The sequence below is a fragment of the Arctopsyche grandis genome, chromosome 9 (assembly GCF_051622035.1).
Source record: "Arctopsyche grandis isolate Sample6627 chromosome 9, ASM5162203v2, whole genome shotgun sequence".
NCBI classification, from domain to species: Eukaryota; Metazoa; Arthropoda; class Insecta; order Trichoptera; family Hydropsychidae; genus Arctopsyche; species Arctopsyche grandis.
In genome coordinates, this window is record NC_135363.1 from 8,800,139 (window position 1) to 8,815,598 (window position 15,460).

Genomic DNA, 15,460 nt, shown 5'->3' on the forward strand with positions numbered 1-15,460 from the left:
AACGATAATTCTATATTATGAAAAATGCATTGATATTGAAAAGTAATTCTGTAATCATTTCCTTTTAAAGTAGTGAATTCAAACAAGGAAATTGAATTTCATTGTTGAAACGGTTGCCGATTAAAAATTGGTTAAAATCCTTCCTACCTACTTTGTAACCACTATTTGAGTATGATTAATGTACAATAAAATGTATGTACAATTCATAGATGTCTCGTTAATTTGCGAGTCTTAACTGTCTCAAAATTCAGCGACTTGTATAGTAAAAATGCTGTATTGTTTGTAATTGGCCAGGAAGGCGCATTGGAGTTTACCTGTAAGGCCTTTCTGGTATAAAATGTAATAAAATAAAAATAAATAAACCAAAATAGTATATTAAATTTTAATCAGTTTTCAAATCATACGCCTTTGATCTCGATGTATATGATTTTCCATCATATTAATCACAAGTGAACCTTAAAATTCCATTGATACAGAATGCCGTTATATCTAAACGACAAGCAGTTCAACCGCAAAACATGATGGGGGGTGGGGGAAGAGGGTAGAATAAATGCGAAGAAGATGGCTTCTATAAAATAAAAATAAAAAATGTTAATTCATTTTTGTAAAAGCCCAGACAATAGCGTATCGAATAATCGTAGCCGGGGCACGCATCCAGAAGTAAAATCCTCGCAGGCCATTTGCATAACGAGTGGTGGGGTGAAGATGGAAAGTCGGTCGAAGAACGAATCCTCGGTTCGTTCAAGCAGTGGAGTCACGCACCAAGGACGTGGCCACCACCACCATCATCCCCCATAACGATCTCTCTCCACCCCTAGCCACGAATTACGAACGCTTATGGTGCTCAGCTGAGCCAATAATGGCCCGCCAAATGGCCCGCCAAATCAGCCAGACTCGTCAAACATTTATCTTTCGATGAAAATCTGTCAACAATTAACAGAGGTTGAATCCTTGCATAGATTTGTTTGTGCTCGGGGGTGGTTGGGGTTACACGATAGACGGATCGAACGATCTATACTATATATAGCCTATTACTATGTGGAGAAACTCATTTGAAAGGTGCTAATTTCCGTTTACAGCTGATTGTTTATCAGTTGGGTTAAATCGTGTCCAAAGTCGATGATTACGAATATTTTATTTTTTATTTTTTACATACATATGTATATGTATACTAGGAAGGCCTTACAGGTAACCCCAATGCACTTTGCTGGCCAATTACAAACATTACAGCATTTTTTTTTCAGTGTCTCGCAAATTAACGAGACATCTATGAATTGTACATAAGTTTTATTGTACATTAATCAATCTCAAATAGTGGTGACATAGTATGTAGGTAGGAAGGATATTGAGCCAATTTTACCGGGAACCGTTTCAACAATGAAATCAGAGAAAATTGCCAAACTCTGATAGGAAACGATCGACCTGAATCATTTGTAACTACCTTTTTTATAGTAAATTTTTTATCATAAGTATTATATTTCCATAAATCAAATAAATTTTTAATCAAAACTTATTTTTCTCATATCTGACTGTACAATACACATACTGGGTATTGTACAGTCATACATATGTAGGTTTCGTTAAGTCGTCGGAAATTGTACGATACTAAATATAAATAATTATTAACAATACAAAAAATTCGTATGTGGTATCGTACTGGTAAAAATATTTAAGAAATACAAGTGTATGAAATTTATCATTTCGATTACATGTAAAAAGTTTCAGTCTGATCTATTGAGCAGTTTAAGAGATAATTGAATACAAAAATCAAAAAATAAAGAGAACACATAAAAGGAAATACCACTTCCGGTAAATTTAAAAATGAAGTCGTATCGATAAAAATTTAAGTACCTGATATTAAGTTTCAGTTTGATAGGACCAATGGTGTCCAAAAAATCTCCAAAATACACAGACACACATACTAACACATGCAAATTTTCTTCTAGATCATAAAAACGTAATCAGTGATCTATTCCGAATTCGAATCAGTCAAAATCTCGAGTTAGAATTTTGTATGATCACAAAACTTCATCTATTGTTACTACGTACGTACATACAAAAAGTAAAAAAAATAAATAAAGTAAAAAAATATTTCAATACAAAAATTAATTTCTGCGCAGCATTTATGTAAATATGCTGGAGAAAATTGGAAATGATCAAACCAATCAGAAACTGTATTAACAGATTGATTTACAAATTTGTGATTATGTATTCACCGACCACCTGTCAAACGTTTCCACGGGTTATTTCCACCACGACATCCATAATATCAATGTGAAAATGAATTTCGGGCAAAAGTATATATGTACATATGTATGTACGCAAGCGAAATATCAGATCAATTTGACGATCGGAAGTCGAAACTTGTCCAACTAAAATCAAGCCAGAAAGTCGAAATCAGAGAGTTGAAAACAAAAATAAACCAGTCGGAATAGAGAGACGTCAAATTCAAGAAGCTGCATTTGGCCGTAACACACACGGTGAACAGAATTATAATATAAACATGTTTTCATTTATTATATAATATAATCTATTAGTGAAGTACAAATATATATGAAAGATAATGAGAGCCTATAATGCAAATTTAAGATATTGTGTGAAAAAGATAAATTTATAGGCGTTTAAGCAATTAAAATCTGACAAAACGAGTGGGTGGCGGAGAGTCAAACGTATAAGGCTACTGGCCACTAAACGCCATCGTCTCCAAAAATTTTGCATTCTTAAACGTGTTTAATACAATTATTTTTCACCATCGAAATATCGAAAGCGATTTAATTTTTTATCGGTGACCAAACCGCGCAACCTGGCAAACTTTCAAACCGATCGGAAGAATGTAAGAAATAGTTTCCAACCAAACGGCGAAATTAAGCTTAAAAAAGAATTATATTTAAATCATTCGGTGTATTTAATGTATTCTCTTCAGTACAAGATTACCGAAAAACAGACATCTTATTTATATAATAAAAATGAATGTCTCTTTTTCTGTCTGTCTCGTATAGGCTCCTAAACCACTCAACCGATTACAATGGAACTTTCAGGATTTGTTGTATGCAAGCTTACCGTAAAAAAAATCGCCAAAAAACGGGAACGGAAACGGTAAAAACGGGAATGAGTAGCATTGCAGCGTAATCATTTCAAACGTTTTCGAGTCACGACCTGCGTTATTAGGATAAAATAAAGAAACAATTGAATGAATTCAAATGTGTTCGCTGTCTGCATTTTCCCGACAAATGGGAATGGGAACGGGAACGGGAATTGCATGCGTTATCGTGGCATTGCAATGCATGCCGGGTTCAGCTAGTACTAAATATAAGCAATCTAATTTTTTTAGTATGATAGTAGATAGAATGCAAACAGACACCGGGAATCTAACCTTGGATGGAGAGGTGATAGAAAGAGTAAAAAGATTCAAATACCTGGGTACCTGGCTGAATGAAGAGATGGACCCAGACGTGAACTCTGAAAACCAAGATGATCAGCCGCATTGAGGCTTTTGAGATGTGGGTCTATAGGCGTATGCTGAAGATTCCGTGGACCAAAAAGATATCAAACGAAGCTGTCCTCGGCATGATGGGGAGAGGCAGGGAACTTGTTTCTGTCATCAAGCGGAGAAAGATGGAGTACCTCGGACACATGATACGGGGTCCAAAATACGAATTTATCCGTTTGATATCCATGGGGAAAATAGAAGGAAAAAAATGGATTGGCAGGAAAAAGTTATCTTGGCCTCGAAACATGTGCATGTGGACCGATATGAGCGCCGACGAGCTGTTCCGAGTCGCTGAAGACCGATGCGGATATATTCAAATAATCGACGAGGTGGTCGCCATCGTCCGGATGCGGACAAGGCATTAACAAGAAGAAGAAGATTTTTTTTTAAATACCTTCATACGAATCTCAGCAATTTTTATTTTATTTTATTTATTGAAAAATCAACAGACAGGATGTACATAGATATGTATAAAAAAACAAATAGTAAATAAATAATATATGTAACATCCGAGTCCAATAATAGATTTTGAAAAAGATAAATATAAGGAAAACAAATTAAAAAGTAAAGAATAAAGGCATGACAAAATATGTAGAAAATTGCATAATTAAACTATAGTATTAAAATATTTGGAAAAGGTTATAAAATAGAATATAAGAAGAAATTGAAATTTACAAATATAAAACAAATGAAAAAGGTAAATAAAAAATGAACAAATGAAAAGGAAAAGAATGAAAGCTATAATATGATTAAATAGCACATTACATAACTAAACTGAAGTATAAAAATATTGGAAATATTGGAAAAATAGAATAGGAGAAGAAATGAATCAATCGGTCAAGATTGTCTTGATGTTAGACCTGAATTGATGTAGGGAAATACCAAATAGATCAACCTCAATCAGTTCAATATGTACATTATGTTCATATATGTTGAGTTTGAGGCAAAGTTCAAGATGTTTGCATGACAAAAGTTCTAATGTACAGAAGCGATGCACTTTTTCGTCATTGTGATTTTAGCTACATCAAAACATCGAAAAGAAAACCTTCGCCGACATATTAAACGAAGCGAAATCCCAAAAACACGCCCACATACACGGCTACATTCATTCGTATGTACGTATACATTTAAAAGGCGATGTATTTAGCTTTTCCGATGATTTTCCTGCAAGGGCGAGGCGATAAGTGTGTTTCGGTAAGCCCATCACGTACGCTGTAAACGTCTTTTGAGCTCTCGCAGCTTCGAAATATTACTGAGGGCGCCTTTGGCAAGCCTGCAAATATTTTTACTACCTCACACCGATAATAAAAATATATGAAACTTAAGCAAATCCGGGAAATTTATTTCGCGGGAAATTCGCAACAAAACCACTCCCTATGATGGAACTACTGAAATATACCACACAAAACATTATCAGCTTAGACGTATTCATCCTTCACATAGGATTTTTTTCTGTAGGCAAATTTACAGTTTTACATACATACAACTTACATACATACATATTCTGATCGATTGATACTATGTACGTAGTTCTATTCGTTGATTCAAAAATACTCTCCGTGATATATATTTTGATAGCATCATTTGATGGCTGTACCTCCTGCCCACACAGTTCTTTTTTGAATGGCTCCTATTCCAAGAGCTATTCGGCTTCTTAATGAAATCGTTGCTTCCGAGATTGAAATAAATAAATAGCAACACTCAGATTAAGATACGAACATCGGTTCAACTTTTGAAGATACTCTTCTTCGAACAGTGACACATTTCTACAACCAAGCTTTCTCAAATATCCAAAAATTTTCGAAATTTATGGAACAAATTAAATAAAAATAATATTTGATTTCTATTATTTTTATCTTAAAAATATGTTTGATCGTGTTTTACACTTTATTTTATTTCATAGAACATGGACACTCACCTTTACAGATCGTTCCAAAGTGACGATTATACAGATACAATAAAATTAATAAATCTTAGCATTTTTATATAATTTAAATTCATACAAACATCCACAGTGACATCCACAGTGACATCTATGGAGAAATTTTGGCAGCATTTTATACTCAAATTGACGAACCTTAAGACGCTGAATAGCTTGAGATTAGCAAGTGAGATAGGAAAGGAAATGCCAATTTTACAGTAACCGTTTCAATGAAAAATTGACAAACTCTGATAAGAAAAGATTGATCTGAAGTCACAAACTAAGGTCTGGCCAGCAGTGGAAATCTAGTGGTACTCAAACCCGTGCCTACTCAGCATAGTCCAAGCCACTGGTTTTAAATAATGTTTTAAAAGTAATAGTAATCTATCACCTTGGGTCGCCTTTATACCATATAATCGTTACCATGATTATACGTTCGTCTATAATCAAGCCAGAAAGTTGAAATCAGATAATTGAAAACGAAGAAAACAAAGACCATTCCGAGCAGAGATCTGTCAAAATCTAGCGTGCTTGCATTTGGCCGTAACGTGTATGTATATTAGCATTATAATATAAACATTTTATCATTCATTATATAATCTAATACTTATGTAAAAAAATATATATGAAATCCTGTAATGCAAATTTAAGAAATAGTGTGAAAAAAAATGAAGGTACGTTTATGCGTTAAAACAATTAAAATCTGTCAAAACGAGTGAGAGGAGGGGGGGGGGCGGAAATTCAAACAAACAAGGCTAGTGGCTATTGGCAATGAGTTAGCTGTCACCATATCCAAAATTTTTAAATTTTTAAACATATTCATTACGACTATATTTCACCATCGACTTGGCGGACTCAATTGAAATCTCTGTCGCCGGCCTAACCTCGCAAAAAGTTTCAAAGCGATCGGAAGAGCTTAGGAAGTTTTTCCATACAATTGGACGAAGTGACACTAATATACCCCCCAATATAAAAATAATCCCAAAACTTGATAAACAACGAATATCATAGTGGGAGATCCTACGACATACTCGCCTGAAGATAAATCTCCAAGTGAACGGCCACCTTAACACGTACTATACAAGTTTAATATACGTACACATTTTACTGTCAAACTGTGTATAATGTACATATGTACATTTAGCATATGATATATACGTATGCATGTTCATATGGGAGAGATTCAGCATTGAAGTTTGCCGACAATAGCCCACTCTGCTAGTATGTAAGTAAATGACGAGCGTTGTGTTGGTTGAAAGACATAAATCTAGAGGTAATTTGATAAGCACACATTGTGCATCTGCAGAGAGCACGATAGCTCCAGGCTTAGAGTTTGCCACTATATTGTAATTGAGACACAATTCATTTTGGAATGTATACACGTGTATTTTTGACTATTTTTCTGGGGCTCGTTTAACTAGTTAGTGGATTTTTGTAAGATAAATTTAAGATGAATAACTCTATACGTTCTGGTATCCATACTGAGCATGGCTGATCAGCATAAATACTAAGGTATGTATGTACTTCATTAGTGCCACTTTTGTCTCAAAATTACATGTCGTTTGCAATATACATAGTTCAACTTGTATACAATTTGAAATGTCGTCTGATACAGCCAAAATAATTCGTTTATTTTCCATATGTACATATGTAAATCAATTTATCCTTTAAAGCAAAAGCTAACCAGGGTTCGTAAATGAATATGGGTCTTAAATTGCATTTCAAACAAGTTTAATTATGGAAAATGTTTTAACCCTTTACAGTTTTCATACATACTAGGGGTTCCAAAATACCGCCCGAAAGAAAAAGCTGGCTTTTGGTATTTTTACAAATAAAAATCCGGTTCGAAAAATTATGTAAATATTTTTTTAAGTTTAATTTTTTTTGTAAATAGAGCATTCCGTTCAGGATTCAAATGGTCAAAATCTTTGGACAAATTGCAACCGTTACAAACCAAAAAATTTGCCTTCTGATGTATTTAAATATTTATGAATGGAACTAGATACCAAAAAACTTTTGTTGGAAGTAGAAAAAGAAGGAACAACATTAAAAGTATCAGAAGTAACGTGCTAAATATTCGGAATATGAATTCCCTAAAACGTCGGTGAAAGTATACTTTCTCTGCTCGTATGAAATCACTGTAACATATACATATGTAATTATGTTTAATGAATTGAACTGATAAAATCTCCTATATATGTACGTACCTAGTCATTAAGTATTATTATTCTGGCATTGCCAGGCGTCGCTCTGGTAGAAGGGAGTTGAAAAAAAAGCCTTCAAAAGGATTTGGCAATCACATGCAATCATAGCCAGCAGTTGCGTTTATGTTTAACACCGAGAAATTACTGGGTTCGCTTCCGTGCTAATATTTAATACTGCTGGTGACACTTGTTTCTGATCAGAGTTTGCCAATTTATATGATTTTCATTGTTGAAACGGTTCCTCAAATTGGCAAAAATCATCCTACCCACAATCACAAATATCTGAATTTGATTTATGTAAAAATTTATGTACAAGTCAAAATCCAAAGATGTCTCAATGGATTAATTAATTTATTGTTAATTTCGTGTTCTTCAGCCTCTCGAAATACAGTGATTTATGAATTAAAAATGCTTCAATATTTGTAATTAATTGTCTAGAAAGGCGCGTTGGGGTCTTCCTTATTGTAAACGGTAATACTGCTGGTGAGAATTGGATATTTTGTGACTCTAAGTCGACCGTTTCTTATCAGAGTTTGCCAATTTATATGATTTTCATTGTTGAAACGGTTCCTCAAATTGGCAAAAATCATCTTACCCACAATCACAAATATCTGAATTTGATTTATGTAAAAATGTATGTACAAGTCAAAATCCATAGATGTCTCAATGGATTAATTAATTTATTGTTAGTTTCGTGTTCTTCAGCCTCTCGAAATACAGTGATTTATGAATTAAAAATGCTTCAATATTTGTAATTAATTGTCTAGAAAGGTGCGTTGGGGTCTACCTTATTGTAAACGGTAATACTGCTGGTGAGAATTGGATATTTGTGACTCTAAGTCGACCGTTTCTTATCAGAGTTTGCCAATTTATATGATTTTGTGTGTGTGTGTGTGTGTGTGTGTGTGTGTGTGTGTGTGTGTGTGTGTGTGTGTGTGTGTGTGTGTGTGTGTGTGTGTGTGTGTGTGTGTGTGTGTGTGTGTGTGTGTGTGTGTGTGTGTGTGTGTGTGTGTGTGTGTGTGTGTGTGTGTGTGTGTGTGTGTGTGTGTGTGTGTGTGTGTGTGTGTGTGTGTGTGTGTGTGTGTGTGTGTGTGTGTGTGTGTGTGTGTGTGTGTGTGTGTGTGTGTGTGTGTGTGTGTGTGTGTGTGTGTGTGTGTGTGTGTGTGTGTGTGTGTGTGTGTGTGTGTGTGTGTGTGTGTGTGTGTGTGTGTGTGTGTGTGTGTGTGTGTGTGTGTGTGTGTGTGTGTGTGTGTGTGTGTGTGTGTGTGTGTGTGTGTGTGTGTGTGTGTGTGTGTGTGTGTGTGTGTGTGTGTGTGTGTGTGTGTGTGTGTGTGTGTGTGTGTGTGTGTGTGTGTGTGTGTGTGTGTGTGTGTGTGTGTGTGTGTGTGTGTGTGTGTGTGTGTGTGTGTGTGTGTGTGTGTGTGTGTGTGTGTGTGTGTGTGTGTGTGTGTGTGTGTGTGTGTGTGTGTGTGTGTGTGTGTGTGTGTGTGTGTGTGTGTGTGTGTGTGTGTGTGTGTGTGTGTGTGTGTGTGTGTGTGTGTGTAGGTGTCGTTACTTTCAAGTAACATTCGTCGGGACACGTATGCCAGTGCCGCGCCGCCATGCAAATACAATCATTACTTATTCAAAATAAATGATAGTGGCAGAGGGCGGCTTTACATTCATGATACTCCCGCGCCGCCCCTGTCTGCCACTTATGAATATTTCATTGTAAATGTCCTTTAAGGACGCGCCTGGCACCGCCACCCACCGCACCGGACTAGTCCGAAACCGCAATTGTTTTAATTAAATTTTTACAAATGCAAAATAACCATCGACACGTATTACATGTGTAGTACGGACAAAGTTACGGCCGTGCTTTAAATTTAAATTAAATTTCAAACACATATGGTCATATGTACATATGTGTATGAAGCAACGATACCATTCCCACTACATACATACATAGGTTCGGTAATTCTTTATGGACGGTATATTATATTGTAGAATTGTGGAGTAGGATCAAAATTTACCTACTCTGACTCCGACTTTATTCTATGATTAGAATCCAACTCCGACCACAAACTGCCACTCCAAAATCCGAGTCCAAACTCCAATTCCAACTTGAACAAATTTTCAGTTGATCCTATGTAGCGTGAGACTTACGAAAACCGAGCATGCTGTCGCATTCGTGCAATGTATTATATTATAACATTATATAACAGGACGTAAAGTTTCTTTACTTTTTTTAATTATTTATAATTTAACTATATGATATATGTATGTAATAGCGTTATTCTGTGTGTTCCTGTGTATGTGTCTGTGTAAGATAACGCGTACTATAATAGTCGTTTCGATTCGATATAAGTAAAAACACTGCCAACAAAACCTATGAATATAATACGAACATAATAACAGATCAACAAAAAACTTCTATGAATACTGTTTGCTACCAATGTTTCCTCTAGGCTAATAAGTCTCAGAACATTTAGCGCCATCTATTGAAAATTTATTTAATTAATTAATTTTTCTATTGGTGTTTTATATTGTTTATATGTATGTAGGTCGATATGTAGTTTTTAATATTTTTTTCATATTAAACAATTTAATATAAATAATAAATTAAACATATTTAAAAGGTATTTGCGGATTGAACATATGTACATATATATAGATGTGGACACATTTCTTTTAATTAATAACTTAATATGCCATAACCCATGCGATGATATTAAATCGGGCACAACACTAGTAATATTATAACTAGACACAGGACCCAAAGCGCGCCGTTCATTATTCAATTGTTGTAAATGCTTTGTTAAAGGTTCGCTGAACATTTTATTTTTGCACTCAATCTTTTTAAATAGAGCCAAACCGCCCCGATTCCTGGAAAAAGCACGCTCTCTATCCGCAGTCTAATTAAAACAATATAATTCAATGCGAGGTCTTTAATAATATTACTGTAAGCTTTGCTGGCCATAACATGGCTTGAAAATTACTTTTATCGAATAAAAAATATAAATTTACATTAATATAAAATTATTCGCATTAAACGTATTCCATCAGTAATATCAACAAATTTTATTAATGTAAATATTTCAAAATGCGAAACACGAATTCAAATCGATATACATATGTATGTACATAAGCATTTTATACAATTCGAATTCATACAAATATCCACAGTGACATCTATGGGGAAATTTTGCAGCATTTTCAAATCGGCGAAACTTAAGACGCTGAATAATTTGAAATTAGCAAGAGAAATAGGAAAGGAGATGCCAATTTTGTAGAAATGGTTTCAATGAAAATCAGAAAAATTGGCAAACTCTGATAGGAAACGATTGACCTGAAATCACAAATCAGCGTCTGGCCAGCAGCGGGAATCTAGTGGTACTCAAACCCGTGCCCACCCAGCTCGAAAGCATAGAATGCTATCGAGCACAGTACATATAGTCCAATCCACTGGTTTTAAATAATGTTTTAAAAGTATAAGAAATCTATCACCTTGGGTCGCCTTTATATCATATAATCGTTACCATGATTATACGCTCGTCTAAAATCAAGTCAAAATCAGAGAATTGGCAAACTCTGATAGGAAATGATCGACCTGCAGTCACAAACCAATGTCTGGCCGACAGCTACTAATGGGAATTGAACCGTGACCACTCTGCTCGAAAGCATAATATGCTAACCACTAAAACAATAAAAAGCTAATGAGCTGAAATAAGGATGCTATTTCACACACAAATGACACGTTGATCAAATTTAAGTCTGTCTCGTGTCACTCTTGTACGACATCTTGCTTTTAAGAAACATTTACTCATCTCGTCGTATTTAAGTCGTTAAAAAATCGTCACAGTCTCGCATGAAAAATAAAAAAAAACTTTACAAAGAGCATATAAAACTTGGTAATCGTAAGGCCGCGAATATATGTCTTTTTTTTCCGGGAAACGTAAATCTTACCGGGGAGCTCACCCTCTATAAAATACATCTACACATTCCGAGGCGTTGCCTGTACATAACTTTTTATCGAGTTTCTTCTGAACGGGACGGGAAGGGAAGGGTGAAAAAGGAAGGAACGTGAAGGGAAAAGAGGAGGAGGAGGAAGTGAGCTCCTCGTTTACACTCTGCCGGCTATGGATAAAATGTTACATCCTAACAGAGTTTCAAAAGAAAATAGTGCGAATATAACCTTTTACCCGGCGGCGGACTAACGAAAATAAATCTTCATTATGATCGCACGACAGAAAGGCAAACCAATCGCTCCTTGACCGATGCAAACTTCGCACTTTATACACCACACATATACAAACACATGCACTGAATATAATTCAAATATACTTGTTAATACTACCATATCGTATTGTGAATTGACATCTTTAAATTCAATACATAATAATATTGAATGATATATAAATTCGGTTTTCTCAATAATTTGGAGATTGTGATATAAGTTTTTTTTGTAAATATAATATTAGAATTCGGGTTTGGTGCATCCGCTCTAAAATCGCCAGACAAACGAACGACAGATTAACAGAACGGCAGCTTTAAATGCAATTCTCGTCTTTTCGAATGATAGATTGCACATTAGATGACGGATAACCTTTCGATGTGCACAGATGCAATTATTAAAATTGAGTTGGATCTTTCAGGCGAGTTTAATAAGGCAAGATTCGACAAGTTCCGAAAGACCCAACTCAATTTTAATAATTACCATTTTAATAATTGCATCTGTGCACATCGAAAGGTTACCCGTCATCTGATGTGGAATCTATCATTCGAGAAGACTAGAATTGCATTTAAAGCAGCCGTCCGTTAATCTGTGGTTCAATTTGTCTGGCGATTTTAGAGCGGATGCACCGCATCCTTAGAATTCATCTTGTATATAATTTATTTTATTTTATTTATTTTTACATACATATATGTATACGCCCATCTGTTCGAATTTGGTCGGTTCGATCGGGTTCTATTTTTTTTAATCTAAAATAATATTAGACACTATTTTTTCTTTAAATTTTTTAAGTAAGGTGCATAGAGGTCTTCCTGTCAAGCCTTCCTGGACAGTTAATTACAAACAATGTAGCATTTTATTATTAAATAAATAACTGTATTTCTATAAGCTGAAGACCACTAAATATCAATTAATTAATTAATTACATAATTAATCCATTGAGACATCTATGGATTTTAGATTTGTACATAATTTTTACAAATTGTACATACAATAAATACAGAAGATTTGTGACAACAGGAAAGATGATTTTTTGCCAATTTTCAGGAACCGTTACAACAGTGATCAGATAAAATTGGCAAACTCTGAAAAGAAACGATCGATTTGAAGTCACAAATACCCCCAAATCTAACCAGTAGTAGAGCGGATCAAAGCCACTGATCACTTGGTGCTCAACATACACGCTACCATTAAGCCATACTGCTGGCTAATATAATATAATATAAGTCATTCTAGATATACATACTTACATACATACATATGTATGTACAAATATTTTTTTGCCTATAGTAAGTAAAATGCAAATAATGCTCATTGAATAGATTAAGTATAAATTATTATAAAATATATTAAGTATAAATTATTTTATTTTGGGTTTTCTAATAATTTAATTCGTTTTTTCTCTAATTACTTGACAGATTGACACCAATATGTTAAATATGATCTTGCCTCTTCTTTTAATTATTCCACTTTCTCTGGTGTTCCGCAATGCTCTAATCTTGGGCCATTGCTTAATATCATTCTTGAAGCAATTCAAGAAAAACTTTTATATGGAAAATAAGTTGTCATTATAGTTCTTATACTGAAGTTACTCAAAATGATATGTACGGGATCATTTTCATAATCATCATAATTAATAAACGTTTTTAGATTATTTTTCATACATGATTATTATTTTTAAATCGACTGATAAAATTTGAATGAGATTAAAATTGAAATGATATTTCAGTTTTAATTTTTTATCTAAAGATTTTTCGGCAGACAAATCTCTAGCAATATGTCTATTGTGAAGCTTTCATGAAATTTTCTACCAGAAGATGAGACTTTTTTATAAAGTACTCGTATAATAAAATCAATCAGATGATCCTAATTGTGGTTGTTAGACTCGAAATATTCATAAAGAACAGACCGAATAATTATATATTTTTTTAACAACTAGTTTCACATTTTTATACATGTGTGTTATATGTATGTAATAATAAAGATTTTCTTTGTCAATATGATGCCAAAATTTTAATTAGCTAAAGATGGGTCACTCGAAAGGTTTATATGTACGATCAATGTCGTAACTAGAAACCTTTCGAAATAATTTTCTAAAATAGTATACATATATTTAATACATTTTTAAGTCAAATGAAGATACAATACTTAAACAATTTAAGGAAAAAATAATGTGTAATATTATTTTAGATTAAAAAATATAGAACCCGATCGAACCGACCAAATTCAAACAGATGGGCGTATGAATGGGTAGGGGTGGGTTTCGCACTATATCTAAACGAGTGCGGAACTAATGAGTGGAACAGCGAGATAACCCACCCCGTCTGGGCCGAACTATCCCCATCCCTCGGCCAAAAATTATCTCCAAATTCCGTGGAAAATCATTACGGCCATTATTCGATGGCTCGAATGGCGGCAGAAGCGTCTTCATTTCTGCGGGTATTCGTCCGCTCTCCCCGAGGTGTAATGCCACTTTACGACCAGGTGACCACCCCCTCGAGAATGTAAATAGCACCGGTAGACTTACCCCTAGAATTCCCTATTCAAGTTTAATTGGCAAAAGTTACAAAAGCCAACCGACCGACCGACCAACGTTCGAATTATCACATTGTCCAAAACGTCACACTACATACGTATGTACATATGTATATACATATTATTTATGTATAGCCCCGCACCGATTTGCTTTCAAACATACATACATATGTATGTACATACATATATAATTCATATATAAACAACTACGGCTCAATTCGGATATAATATTTCAAAGGAAAAAAATATCCTTTGACTTGGCAGGCCTTTTCGGAATATCGGAGGACATTTTTATAATAAATAATTTAATTAAAAGTGAAGACAACAAAGCGAAAGACAAATTACTTTCTAGCATATTCTATCTATAATAGTACTTATACCTATTTGCATGGCTTATTTTCAATTAACATTTATATATAGAAAGACAGATGCAAACACACAGTATATAAAGCTTTGTATTTTTTTATATTGACAAATGGCTTGGCGTTGCTCGAACGAATAATAATAGATAAAAAATGTTTATGAGTTGGGGTACTGTGAGTTTATATAGGTATATATAGGTAGAGTATTATATATGTAGTTACATCTAGTTTTCTGGTGTTGTTATTATATAAGCTTTTTAATTAAAAACTGTTGATATGCATAAAAGTTGATCCATCAAATAAGTTTAAAACAGTAAATGCTATAACTGCTTAGCCTCTGAGTTGCGTAGGGGCGGTAGAAAGGCGCGTTTGGATAACTATTTGATCGCGTTGATCTGACACATGATTGCGATGTAATTTATAACGATTTAATTCTAAATTAAATTCCTCCAGCTTCATATCGGAGACATTTTTGTATTTTAATAAGAGTAATTTTAAACTGTTACCCCCCCCCCCTCCTTCTCCTTTCGTATGTCGGTAAAATATCAAAGTGATTGAAAGAGTGGAAGTGGTTTAAAATCAACTCAGAAATTTCAGACGGTAAGAAATTTCACCAAACTTACCAATTGACAATAATAATAAAAAAAATCTTGTAAAAATACATTGATCGTGATAAAGTGTAAAAAACGTGACAAAGTTTTGAAATAAATAATTAAATTCATTTTTAATTTAATT